Below are 13,248 nucleotides of genomic sequence, written 5' to 3'. Positions count from 1 at the left end.
TAAGTGCAGGGCATAACTGCCACACTCTCTGCGACAGCATGTACATAGGAAAAAAGTTTTAACCCCCTAATTGTGGTATTTTGTGCCTTTGTAATCAGAGCCGCCATTAGAAATCATGGGGCCCTGTACAATCTATGAACACTATGAGAAAAATATTAAGGCAGTGCGCTAAGCACTCGGTGGTGGCTTGTGGGTGTGCAAAACGGCGCTAACAGTGAGAGGGGCTTAAAATTGAGACAGAGTGCAGATGCCAGGAGTATCTAACATACAGAGTGCAGGGGTCAGGAGTATATAATGTACAGGGAGTCAATATGACTGAAAGAAAGGTTGGGACTTTATATGAAACATGCTGGACAATGGGTGTCTGACCAAAAAAAAAACTGTAACTGTGACTATACATACTGGATCTCAGTGTCACAGTAACACAGAACAATAATTGCATAAAAATAGTATTTATTCCATATATAATACATAATAGCTTAGAGCATGATAAAAAATACATGATTTTTTTATACATTTATTATGTGATACATGGATTTATGTGCCTGACGTTTTACAATGTTACTATCATGCTCTAAGCTATTATGTATTATATATGGAATAAATACTATTTGTATGCAATTATTGTTCTGTGTTACTGTGACATTGAGATCCAGTATGTACAGTCACAGTTACAATTATTTTATTTTTTTTTGGTCAGACACCCATTGTCCAGTGTCACACTTTAAGTGCATGTTTCATATAAAGTCCCAACCTTTCTTTCAGTCATATTGACAACCAGGGATGGAGGCATTGAACCTACTTTCTTATGCCTCATATAAAGTCCCAAATTCTCAATTTCTCAATTCCCTTCTATTTCATAAAGTACAGAGAGCATGAGTCAGGAGTATCTAACATACAGAGTGCAGAGGTCAGGAGTATATAACGTACAGAGAGCAAGAGTCAGGAGTATGTAACATACAGAGTGCAGGGGTAAGGAGTATATAACATAAAGCGTGCAGGGGTCAGGAGCATATAATGTACAGAGAGCATGAGTGAGGAGTAACTAATGCACAGAGTGCAGGGGTAAGGAGTATGTAACATACAGATTGCAAGAGTCAGGAGTATGTAACATATAGATTGCAGGGGTCAGGAGTATGTACTGTAAAGAGTGCAGGGGTCAGGAGTGACTGTCAGTCTATTCACTTAAAGTGTTACTAAACCCTTAACAGTAAAATCAGTCTGTAAATGCAGTAGAGCATGCTTGCCTTATTCACTTGGAAATTAAGGGGTCAATCCTCTGCATTGTGTAAAAAGTCTGTTTGATCCTGTCATCTCTATTCCTCCCCTATTCTTCCACAAGGCGAAACATGTCGGGTTGTGCATCTCCTCATATATGAGAAATATTGCTTGCCATGGTTTTCCACGACTGCATAATATATTTGTCTATGGAGGAATTACCATACTTTGGAGGGGGGGGGGGTTTGTCTAATCTATTAGAGTTATGCTGTATAACTCTTATCTTTTTTAATATGTCTGTTAATTGGTATAGACACAATTTTAACAACTTGTAATAAAATTTAATTTTAATATCACGTTGTAAGATTCATCATTCTAGGAGGAGGTTTCAGCACCTACAAAGTCCCACTATTTTGTTGTTTCTTGTTGTGTATCCTTTCTCTGGGATGTGGTGCTGATTGTCAACTGAGTGCATTACAGTATTATATAGAAAATTGTCTATTCCTCCCCTTCTTCCACAGTCCCCAAACCATCTCCTGATTGAACAGAGCCATGGGGGCAAGCTGTACATGCTCAGTTTGGTGTGTATTGCTAAACAGTTTTTCTTTTTCTTTTCTTGGGAGGGTGCATGTGATCAGCACAGGTCCAATTAGCACTGTCCGGGCAGAGGGTCAAGAGTCATGCAGCCTCATAGGACAATCGGGGAGAATGAAAACTCCTCCTACAAGCTTTAATCAGACACCAATAGAAGTCACAAGACTGCTATATACTGTTGATAAGAAAAGGTATTTAGCAGTTTAAATTTACTAAAACTATTGCATTTCCATGTTCTGTGTACTGTGGGAGAAAAGATATAATGAATGCAGGGTTCTGGGTTTAGTAACACTTTAATATTATTCTGCCTGCTCCCAAAAGCAAAAAAAAGGCCCCATCTCTCTGCCCTGTGTCCTCCTCCTGAATTAATGGGACCAAGGGAACTTTATTATAAGTGCTGGGAGCCGCGCTCCACAGTAATACTCCATCTGCATACCATAGACAGCAGTCTTGCTTGTAATTATAGTCTAAATGTGAACTTGTGCTTTGCCCATGCAAAACAAAGTAACAGGTTCACGTAAAGTGAACTTCCATCTTTAAATCCTACCTATAGGTAAGCCTGTAATGCACCATTTAGGAGATATTTACTGTACATTCTGCCAGTGGCATCACTGGCACATGCACTCTGAAGAAACAGCCACCTGTGCGGTGACCGGCGGCTCCCACGTGCATGCGCGGGAGTGACATCATCGCAGCTTCGGCCAGTCACAGAGCCGGAGTCCGCGAACCCGGAAGCAAGACGAGTGAAGATGGAAGCTGCCTCCAGCAATGACGTTGCAACGCTGGAAGGCTTAGTTTTCTGGTAAGTTTTACATAATGTGCTAACATGCGATCCATACTAGCACATAATGCCTTTGCCTTGTAGGTAAGAAATAAAAAAAAAACAAGTGCAGCAGTTTACAACTGCTTTAAATACATGCCCCATCAGCTGCAACATAAACCTTTGCTTCAATCCTCTGACGCTCCAGTAGGCTGCTGCGGGCAATGGAGACCGCAAATTGGAGCTTACACGGTGTCCTGTCCACCAGATGTTTTATACTGGTTATTTGTGCCTGTGTTGTTAAATTTACATGCAAATGTGTAATTTACTTAAGACAATCATATGTGGTGTGCAGGCTCCATCTAGTGTCCTTTTTTGGTATTGCTGCAGTTCTGCTTAATTGTTTATTGTATATGTAAATAAGAAAGTTGTCAGCAAGCAGGGAATTCTGGGTAGTATCTTGGCAGGAAGTGAACCATCTACCATTCTTTTCAACACATTGCAGGAAGCAACACATGTATTTCTCAGTCTATCGCCATCACCCCTTAGAGAACTTAAAAAGTAAGTTTTTATTATCTCATCTTGTACTTTGTATCCTTGTTTATGCAATGTATGCTGTATTGTATGCAACTTATTGAGGTGTATTTCTATTATTTTGTAGTTTCACCTGGCTTGTTCTAATAAAACTGAGATCAAAGAAATATGGTATCTACAGTTATTGGGATAAGCAGGTTTAGCTATCTGCTCCTTGAGACAGAACACACAGGGCTGAGGATTCCTTCCCCACCTCATGGGACAGCCCTAGGTGCCTGAGCAGCCAATCTCTACAACAGCACTGTCACATGGGAAGAAAGGGAGGTAGTCATAACCCCCAAGTACTGGAAAGTAAGTGCCTGCTGCTAGAGGAGGCCCTATCTCAGTGAGCCTGGTAGTTTGCCCTGCATTGGCAAATTACAGGCTTGCTTTAACACTTTCCCCTCCACCAACGTATGGCTTATGTTGGCAGGACCTGGAGGTTTTACACACACTCCCAGCTGCTACAGCATCCCTGAAATTGTGTAAAGCTGACAAAATGACCGTGAGCTGTCAGGTGAAAGTGATCGGGTGTTCGTGCATCCCCAATACATTCCCCCCATTCGCCCCCCCCCCACTACCATGTTTCTTAGATTCCACTGTCTCACCTGCAGACCTGGACCTGCATGGCCGGAGCCATTGACTAAAGATGAGTCTTCCAGTGAGCGCCCATCCGTTGATCTTCCTATCTAGTAAGAACCCAGAAGTGACGTGTTACATCACTTCTGGGTTCAGCTGTCACTTTCCCCAGTGGCTGTAGCCGGCAAAGAAGCTAATGGAGCACTATCTACATTCGATTAGCTTCAATGGAGGGCAGGTGAGATATCAGTGGTCCAAAAGTATCACATAGGGAACTTTTGGTCTACAATCAACTTTAGTATATTTTTGTAAGGTACCTGGTAGGAGAGCCTGACTGTAGGAGAAGACCTCTCATACAACGCTGGTTCAGGAGCCACTGGAGTGGGGACAGTGGTCTCCTGAGCGCAGTGGGGTAGGAGTGCCTGTATAGTCTCTGATGTGGAGGCAGAGATCCCTCCTGGGATGGCCGAGCTGCAGGTGAGTGGAGACTGGAATAGCAGTAACTTGACTCACTGGGTTGCAGGTGAGAGGAGACTGGAACGGCAGCAGGCTTGACACACTGGATGGCTGAGTTGCAGGTGAGAGCAGACTGGAGCGGCAGCAGGCTTGACACGCTGGAGGGAGAGATCACTGAAGCTGAAGCTGAAGGTGCAACAGCAAGTGAACAGTAGGCACAAGCAGAGTCAGACAGTCCGGGTCGGCAGGTAGCTGGCACAGGTAATAACGGCAGACTAGGCAGAGTCGGTAAACAGGCAGGGTTCGGCAACGGTAGCAAATACGGATAGAAGAGTAGTCAGACAAGCCGGATCGGGATAGGAGCAGGTCGGATGGTCAAACAAGCCGGGTCAAGATCAGGTAGCAGACAATCAGGATACGGGTCAACAGATTCACAGAGCTGAGACGAAGCAGCGACGTCCTCATGGAACAGGGGAACTTTTATGTGCTAAGATGGCGCCAAACCGGCGCTAACGCGAACGCGCGCGCGCCCGCGCGCGTGCACGCGCGCACGCGCGCGCGCACCCGCGCCGCGCACCCGCGCGCGCGCCCGAGCGCCGCGCTGATGCACAGCAGTTTGATGCTGTGTCCGAATGGAAGCGCGCCGACGCATAGGCGAACGTAAGTGTCCTGGACTGGTGCTGGTGGATCCCTGACATTGCCCCCCCCCAAGGGGCAGCCTCCGGATGCCCAACAACCTCTTCTTCTCAGGATGAGTAGAAAAATAAGCGCGCACTAGACGCCTGGCATGCACATTACTGTCCGGTTCCCATGAGTTACTTTCTGGGCCGTAGCCCTTCCACTTGATTAAGAACTGGTTTTGCCCTTGCCTTCTTCTACAATCGAGGATAGCCTCGACCTCAAATTCCTCACTGCCATCAACTACAACAGGTTCAGGGGGTCTTGTGCCCCTAGCAGGAAAGGGATCAGGTACAGCAGGTTTAAGCAGAGATACATGGAATACTGGATGAATTTTAAATGAATCAGGTAACGTCAACTCATAAGATACCTCATTGATTTTCCTTCTGACTGGAAAAGGTCCCATGAATCTAGGTGCCAACTTCTTGGAAGGACATGCTAATTTGATGTTAACAGTAGAAAGCCATACCTGGTCGCCAATTTGCAAGTTCAGCTCCCCCCTTCTTTTCCGGTCGAAGATTCTCTTACCATCAACCTGAGCCTTGGATACCGTTTCCTGTAGCAACCGGCTGTTGTGACTGAGGAACTCCACCGTACTTTGTACTGCTGGAACCGAAGACTCTGAAAGGAAATCAGGTAGAAAGGTTAGGTGAAAGCCATAATTGGCGTAAAAGGGAGATTGACCGGTGGCAGAATGTTTGGCATTGTTATAGGCAAATTCCGCTAAGGGTAATAGAGATACCCAATCATCTTGTGTGAATGATGTGAAGCATCTGATGTATTGTTCCAGGGTCTGATTAGTCCTCTCTGTCTGACCGTTTGTCTGAGGATGGTATGCCGAGGACAAAGCCAATTCAATTTTTAAGGTTCCACACAGGGATCTCCAGAAACGTGAAGTGAATTGAACCCCCCTATCAGAAACTATGTTTGCCGGTACTCCATGAAGTCTGATGATCTCCTTGATAAATATGCGAGCAGTTTCGGAGGCAGACGGGGTTCCCCTTAAAGGTAGAAAATGAGCCATTTTGGTTAGACGGTCTACAACTACAAAAATAGCTGAACATCCTTCGGAACATGGAAGTTCCACAATAAAGTCCATAGAAATCATTTTCCACGGTCTGTCGGGTACGGGCAATGGTTTCAATAGGCCCCAAGCTCGATTCCTGGACGACTTATTCTGGATACAGATGGGACAGGAACTGACATACTTTTCGCAAAAGTCTTTCAGATTGGGCCACCAGAAAGTACGCTGCACTAGTTCCAAGGTCTTGCGGACCCCAAAGTGGCCTGCCAATGGGTGGTCGTGGAGAAGTGCTAAAACCCTGACCCGAATGTCTTCAGGAACAAAAATTTGGCTTCCTTTCCAGAACAGACCATCTCTACTTACTAAAGAAATTCCAGTAGGCCTGGCTGATTCGGAGGATGCTTCCTTAATCAGGGAAAGTAAATCTTTTTGCAGCAGTAAAAAACTGTTTGAGGATAATATGGTGTCCGGAGTGGATAAGTCCTTAGGATTGTCATGCATACGTGATAATGCGTCTGGTTTGATATTTTTAGAGCCTGGACGGTACGTGATGTGGAATGAGAAACGTGAGAAAAACAGAGCCCAGCGGGCTTGTCGAGGCTTCAGACGTTTGGCAGATCGTAAGTACTCTAGGTTTTTATGGTCAGTATAAATTAGTACTGGATGCATAGCCCCTTCCAACAGGTACCTCCATTCTTCTAGAGCAGTTTTTATAGCGAGAAGTTCACGGTCACCGACGTCATAATTCTTCTCCGCGGGGGAGAGTTTACGGGAGAAGAACCCTACAGGATGCATTATCTCTTTGCTACCTTTGCGCTGTGAAAGAATCGCACCTACCGCAATCTCGGAGGCATCAACCTCTAAAATAAACGGTAGGGATGGTTCAGGATGACTGAGGATAGGTGCTGAAGTAAACAGCTTCTTGAGATTTTCGAAGGCATCTTGGGCAAGTTGGTTCCAGGAGAAACGGATATTTTGTTTGGTTAACTGCGTGATGGGTGCAATTATGGCTGAGAACCCCCTGATGAATTTCCTGTAGAAGTTTGCAAACCCCACAAACCGTTGAACTCCTTTCTTGTCCAAGGGTACCGGCCAGTCCAGCACAGCGGACACTTTTTGTGGGTCCATCTTGATGCCTGTTGCGGAGATGATTAACCCCAAGAATTGGATGCTCTGTTGTTCGAACTCGCATTTCTCCGCTTTCGCGTACAGACTGTGTAAGCGAAGACGACCCAACACCCTGCGGACATGTTCCTGATGCAATTCACGGGACTCCGAAAAAATCAAGATATCGTCCAGGTATGCAATTACAAACACATCCAGAAAGTCCCTAAGGACGTCGTTAATCAGGTGTTGAAAAGTTGCAGGGGCGTTGCAGAGCCCAAAGGGCATGACCCGGTATTCATAATGCCCGAATCGGGTTCGGAATGCTGTCTTCCACTCATGTCCAGCCCGGATGCGGACTAGATTATATGCCCCTCTTAGGTCAAGCTTGGTGAAGATGACGGCAGTCCTTAATTTTTGAAAAAGTTCAGGTATCAAGGGTAGGGGATACCGGTTTTTGACCGTGATCTTGTTTAGCTCACGATAATCGATACACGGCCGGAGCGACTTGTCCTTTTTGGTCACAAAAAATATTCCGGCACCAGCTGGGGAGGTAGAGTGACGTATAAAACCTTTGGCCAGATTCTCATCTATATATGTTTTTAGTACTTCCTGTTCCTTCTCGGATAAAGGAAAAATGCGTCCGAATGGTATCTCGGATCCAGGCAGCAAATCAATGGGGCAATCGTAGGGCCGATGAGGTGGAAGAGAGTCTGCCCCCTTTTTACTAAAAACATCGATGAATTCATGATATTGTTTAGGTATGACCTGGCAGAGTTTCTGGTCGGTGTCTAGACAAAGTAGAGTAGATGAAGAATCCGAATCTTCCTTTACACAGTGTTCAAGACAGTAAGAAGATGAGAATTTCACTTCTCCAGATGTCCAATGAATGTAAGGGTTGTGGGCCTGCAGCCAAGGAATGCCCAGGATGATGGGAAACATGGGGGAGGAGATGACATCAAGAACCAGCAGTTCCTTGTGTAGGGAGTAAGTAGAAGCAGGCAGAGGCAGGGTTTCTTGGGTTACTTGTCCCGATCTGATGCGGGAGCCATCAGCTAGAAATACAGCGAGTCCATGGGTCTTGGTTTGTAATGGAATGTTATGCTGGCTGGCAAAGTTTGAGTCAATAAAGCAACTGCATGCTCCGGAATCAATGATGGCGTTGGTCGTTATTGTCCCTTCTTGCAGCTGTAAAGACAGAGGAATGGCAATGTGGGTAGAGTTCGCAGACAGAGCAGAGAGACTGGTATACACAGAGAATGGGCACTTACTTAATTTGACTGGACAGTTCAGGACATAGTGCCCAGTCCCACCACAGTAGAGGCACAGATTGAGTTGCCGGCGCCGGGCCCGTTCTTCAGGCGATAAGGCAGGTCGCATCAGTCCCAATTGCATAGGCTCCACAGGATCAGGCATAGCATTAGCTGGATTAGAGCTGGATGGGGGTAAGTAGCGTGCTGCCGGGAGTGGTGCTCTGGCTGTCATCCACATCGGGCGGGATTGTAAAGTGGATCGTTCAGAACGACGTTCCCGGATTCGCCGGTCAATCTGGATAGTCAGATTAATTAATGCTTCAAGAGTGTCTGGTACACCCACTCGGGCAAGTTCGTCCTTTAAACCTTCAGACAGACCTAAGCGGAACTGATGACGCAGGGCCGCGTCATTCCACTGAGTGTCTGCACTCCAACGTCTAAAGTTCATGACATAATCTTCCGCAGGTCTGCGACCTTGCTGGAGCGTGAGCAGTGCTGATTCAGCTGTTGCAGTCTGTTGAGGGTCCTCATAAATTTGTGCCATGGCTTCAAAGAAAGAGGATAAAGACTGGGTTAGGACGGAGTCCCCCTCAAGTAGCCGATGAGCCCAGATCTGAGGTTCCCCTTGTAGGAGGGAGATCACAAACCCCACTTTGGTGGCCTCCAGTGAAAAGGTTCGGGGCTGTAACGCAAAGAAGAGCTTGCAGGCGTTGCGAAAGGCCCGGAACTTGGACCGGTCTCCAGAGAATCTATCAGGAGTAGGAACCTTTGGTTCAGGTGGAAGCATTACAACAGAAGGTCCAGAAGCCGTCTGTGCTGGGGTTGTGGCTGAAGAGGAGGCCAAGGGGTTAGGGCCTGCTAGGTTCTGGACTTGTCCCTCCAATCTGTTGTAGTTATCCTGAAGGGATTGTACGGCTTGAGTGAGGGCCGCAAGGTGGGTGCATATTTCTTTCAAAGGAGAGGTATCTCCTGCAGGCTCAGTCATGGCTGCTTCGTACTGTAAGGTACCTGGTAGGAGAGCCTGACTGTAGGAGAAGACCTCTCATACAACGCTGGTTCAGGAGCCACTGGAGTGGGGACAGTGGTCTCCTGAGCGCAGTGGGGTAGGAGTGCCTGTATAGTCTCTGATGTGGAGGCAGAGATCCCTCCTGGGATGGCCGAGCTGCAGGTGAGTGGAGACTGGAATAGCAGTAACTTGACTCACTGGGTTGCAGGTGAGAGGAGACTGGAACGGCAGCAGGCTTGACACACTGGATGGCTGAGTTGCAGGTGAGAGCAGACTGGAGCGGCAGCAGGCTTGACACGCTGGAGGGAGAGATCACTGAAGCTGAAGCTGAAGGTGCAACAGCAAGTGAACAGTAGGCACAAGCAGAGTCAGACAGTCCGGGTCGGCAGGTAGCTGGCACAGGTAATAACGGCAGACTAGGCAGAGTCGGTAAACAGGCAGGGTTCGGCAACGGTAGCAAATACGGATAGAAGAGTAGTCAGACAAGCCGGATCGGGATAGGAGCAGGTCGGATGGTCAAACAAGCCGGGTCAAGATCAGGTAGCAGACAATCAGGATACGGGTCAACAGATTCACAGAGCTGAGACGAAGCAGCGACGTCCTCATGGAACAGGGGAACTTTTATGTGCTAAGATGGCGCCAAACCGGCGCTAACGCGAACGCGCGCGCGCCCGCGCGCGTGCACGCGCGCACGCGCGCGCGCACCCGCGCCGCGCACCCGCGCGCGCGCCCGAGCGCCGCGCTGATGCACAGCAGTTTGATGCTGTGTCCGAATGGAAGCGCGCCGACGCATAGGCGAACGTAAGTGTCCTGGACTGGTGCTGGTGGATCCCTGACAATTTTTAACGGATTGTTGTACTTGATAAATCATTGCATTAATATTGGTACATAAAAAAATTGGAATTATCACCATTTTATTCTCCAGGGTCACTAATTTCCAAAAATATATTATGTGTTGAGGATTCCAAGCAATCTTGAGACCTAAAATGATTTTTAAAACGTGCAAAAGATGCAAATACAGCTCTGGCAGCAAAAGGGTTAGAGGGAGAGACCACTCAAAAGTGATATTTTAGTAACAGGAGTCTGGTGGGCAGAGTGAGCCAATGGGTGAGATTTACTAAAACTGAAGCACTCAGAAATTGGTGTAGCTGTGCATGGTAGCCAATCAGCTTCTAACTTCAGCTTGTTCAATTAAGTGTTCAATAAAACCTGGAAGCTGATTGGTTTCTATGCAGAGCTACACTAGATTTTGCACTCTCCACTTTTAGTAAATCAACCTCAATGGCTTCTTCTTGCATACCCCGGCGGTGAGCTCTCCCTGTCAAAATCCCCAACTCTGTTCCTGCCCAACTATGTTTTGGGGGTTTCTCCCGCCTTTATTAGGTTATTGCCTCTAAGAATATAGCAGAATGCTCATTTACTCATCGTGCTCAGATGTGGGTGCAGGTCCCTTCAACTCTTCTTTAACAATTTGCTTGGTTTATACAGCTATTATAATCTGTTTTGTATTATTCTGCAATTCATACTCTTTGCCGCTCTGGCCCTGTTTTGCATGACTATGGTATTGTCCATGGCTTGTTACCGGCTATACCAGTAACCCCAACCCTTTCCTTTAATGACCACACCACACATAACTGGAGTAAATTGGCCATAGCAGCCGTTTTATTAACCAAATATAAATACCAATAATTAACATGTCAATAACCACGCGTGTTGACCACGCCCCTAAAACGTCACAGTCCCAGCATGCCCGGGGACTGTGACATCATAAGGGGGCGGGGTCTCCGCCTATATAAGACACAACGGAGCCCTCAGAGACCAGTCCAGCCGGAGAGAGCGTTGTGTCAACATCTGGGGAAGAGGAGAGAAGACAAGAAGCCCAGAAGTCCGGACCTCCGCTGGCAAGAGAGCTACCTGAAGACAGCGGGGGAGCCGGCCGAAGAACTGGAACACCGGGAGAAGAGGCCGGAGAGAGCGGAGAAGAACCAACCGGACGCCGGGAGAAGATGAACCGAAGGGACCCCCGAAGCCGGAGGAAGATCCCCCCCCCCGGAGATGTTTAATAAATAATTTTAAAAACCTATGTAGTGTGTTTTATTATTGACACTTTTTCCCTAGGTGAATGTGTAGGGGTACCATGTACCCCATACTCATTCACATAGGGTGGGGGGGCCAGGACCTGGGGGCCCTCTTATTATAGGGGGCTCCCGGATTCCGATAAGCCCCCCCGCCCGCAGACCCCGACAACCAACGGCCAGGGTTGTCGGGAAGAGGCCCTTGTCCTCATCAACATGGGGACAAGGTGCTTTGTGGTGGAGGGGCACCGCAGGGCGCCCCCTCCCCAAAGCACCCCCCATGTTGAGGGCATGCGGCCTGGTACGGTTCAGGAGGGAGGGGGCGCTCACTCGTCCCCACCCCCTTTCCTGACCGGCCGGGCTGCGTGCTCGGATCGGGGTCTGGTATGGATTTTGGGGGGACCCCCATGCCGTTTTTTCAGCGTAGGGGGTTCCCCTTTAAGTTCCATACCAGACCTAAGGGCCTGGGATGCCTGCGACGGGGCTCGCAAGGTTTCAATCTCGCCGATAAAAGCGGCGAGATTGACTTCCTTTTCTAGTCCCGTCGTACCCGAGTCACGTTCAAAATGAACGGACTTGTGTGTGGGAAAGTCCATTCATTCTGAAAGTCTGGCGGAAGTCCGGCGGGAAGACCGGATTCCGGAAAGTCCGGTCGTGTGTAGGCAAGTCCGTCCGTTCAGAAATTCCGGCGCCAGTCCACCGGAAGTCTGGCAGCAAGTACGTCGGACCTAGCTTTCCAGAAAGTCCGACCGTGTGTACGCGGCATTATATTTAATTTCACGGTTTTTAGAGTGTAATGTGTACACTTTTTGATTTTGCTGCAGTCTACTTTTGATATCATCACAGTTAGTTCACCCTTATTAATTATCTTTAGTATTGTCACTAATACCATTTTTATTATTTAATATTGTTTGTGATTGTCACCACACTCCTTACATCTCACAGTAGCGCGAAGGACATTAACATATATATTTGATCCTTCCCACTCTTGCTCCATGCTCCTCTGTGCTCCTAATCTGCCCCACTTTTTTGCTCTTGAAGATCCAGTTGTCTGGACAAAATTTGAGATGAAAAAGATTAGTGATATCACCACAAATGGGCAGTTGAAATCTTTTGACAAAATAAAATCTCTATATCAACTACCAAATAAGCATTTTTTTTCGTTATATAGCGTTAAAACATGCTAACCAGGTGCAATTTGGACATGCTAGAGCTCCCTTCTCAGTGTCTGCCCTTGAATCCATGTTAAGGGAGGATGATCCTCAAAAGACTCTCACTACCATTTATAGCAGGGATATGCAATTAGCGGACCTCCAGCTGTTGCAGAACTACAACTCCCATGAGGCACAGCAAGACTCTGACAGCAACAAGCATGACACTCAGAGGCATGATGGGACTTGTAGTTTTGCAGCAGCTGGAGGTCCACTAATTGCATATGATATCCCTGATTTATAGGTTCCTCTTCCCTGAGACTGATCGACTCATGAGTTTGTGTAGGTCTAAGTGGGTGTCAGTGGTCCCTGATTTGGACACGGAAGATTGGGAGGATGTCTAGGATGCACCCTTTACCAGATTCATTTCTGCCCGTGACCAACCGATTCATTACAAAATTTCTTCACCATATAAATATGACCCCAGCGAAGATAGCTAAGATTTTTGGTTCAGTCACCTCTTCTTTCTGGCGTTGTCCTACACGGGGAGCTAACTTTATGCATATCTTCTGGGAGTGTCCTGGAATACAGGGGTATTGGAATTATATTTTGATGTGTGTACAGGAGGTAACTACCATTACATTAAGTCCTTCTATAAGACATTGGGGGTGATTTACTAAGAGGAAGGCACTGCATCAGTTCATACATTAATTGGTGCACTGGAAAAGTCATTAATCAAACGTGTGAACCGGCACACATTTAAGCAAAAATAGCGAT

The sequence above is a fragment of the Aquarana catesbeiana genome, linkage group LG01 (genome assembly GCF_042186555.1).
Source record: "Aquarana catesbeiana isolate 2022-GZ linkage group LG01, ASM4218655v1, whole genome shotgun sequence".
NCBI lineage: Eukaryota > Metazoa > Chordata > Amphibia > Anura > Ranidae > Aquarana > Aquarana catesbeiana.
Note: the sequence above shows the minus strand (reverse complement) of the source record.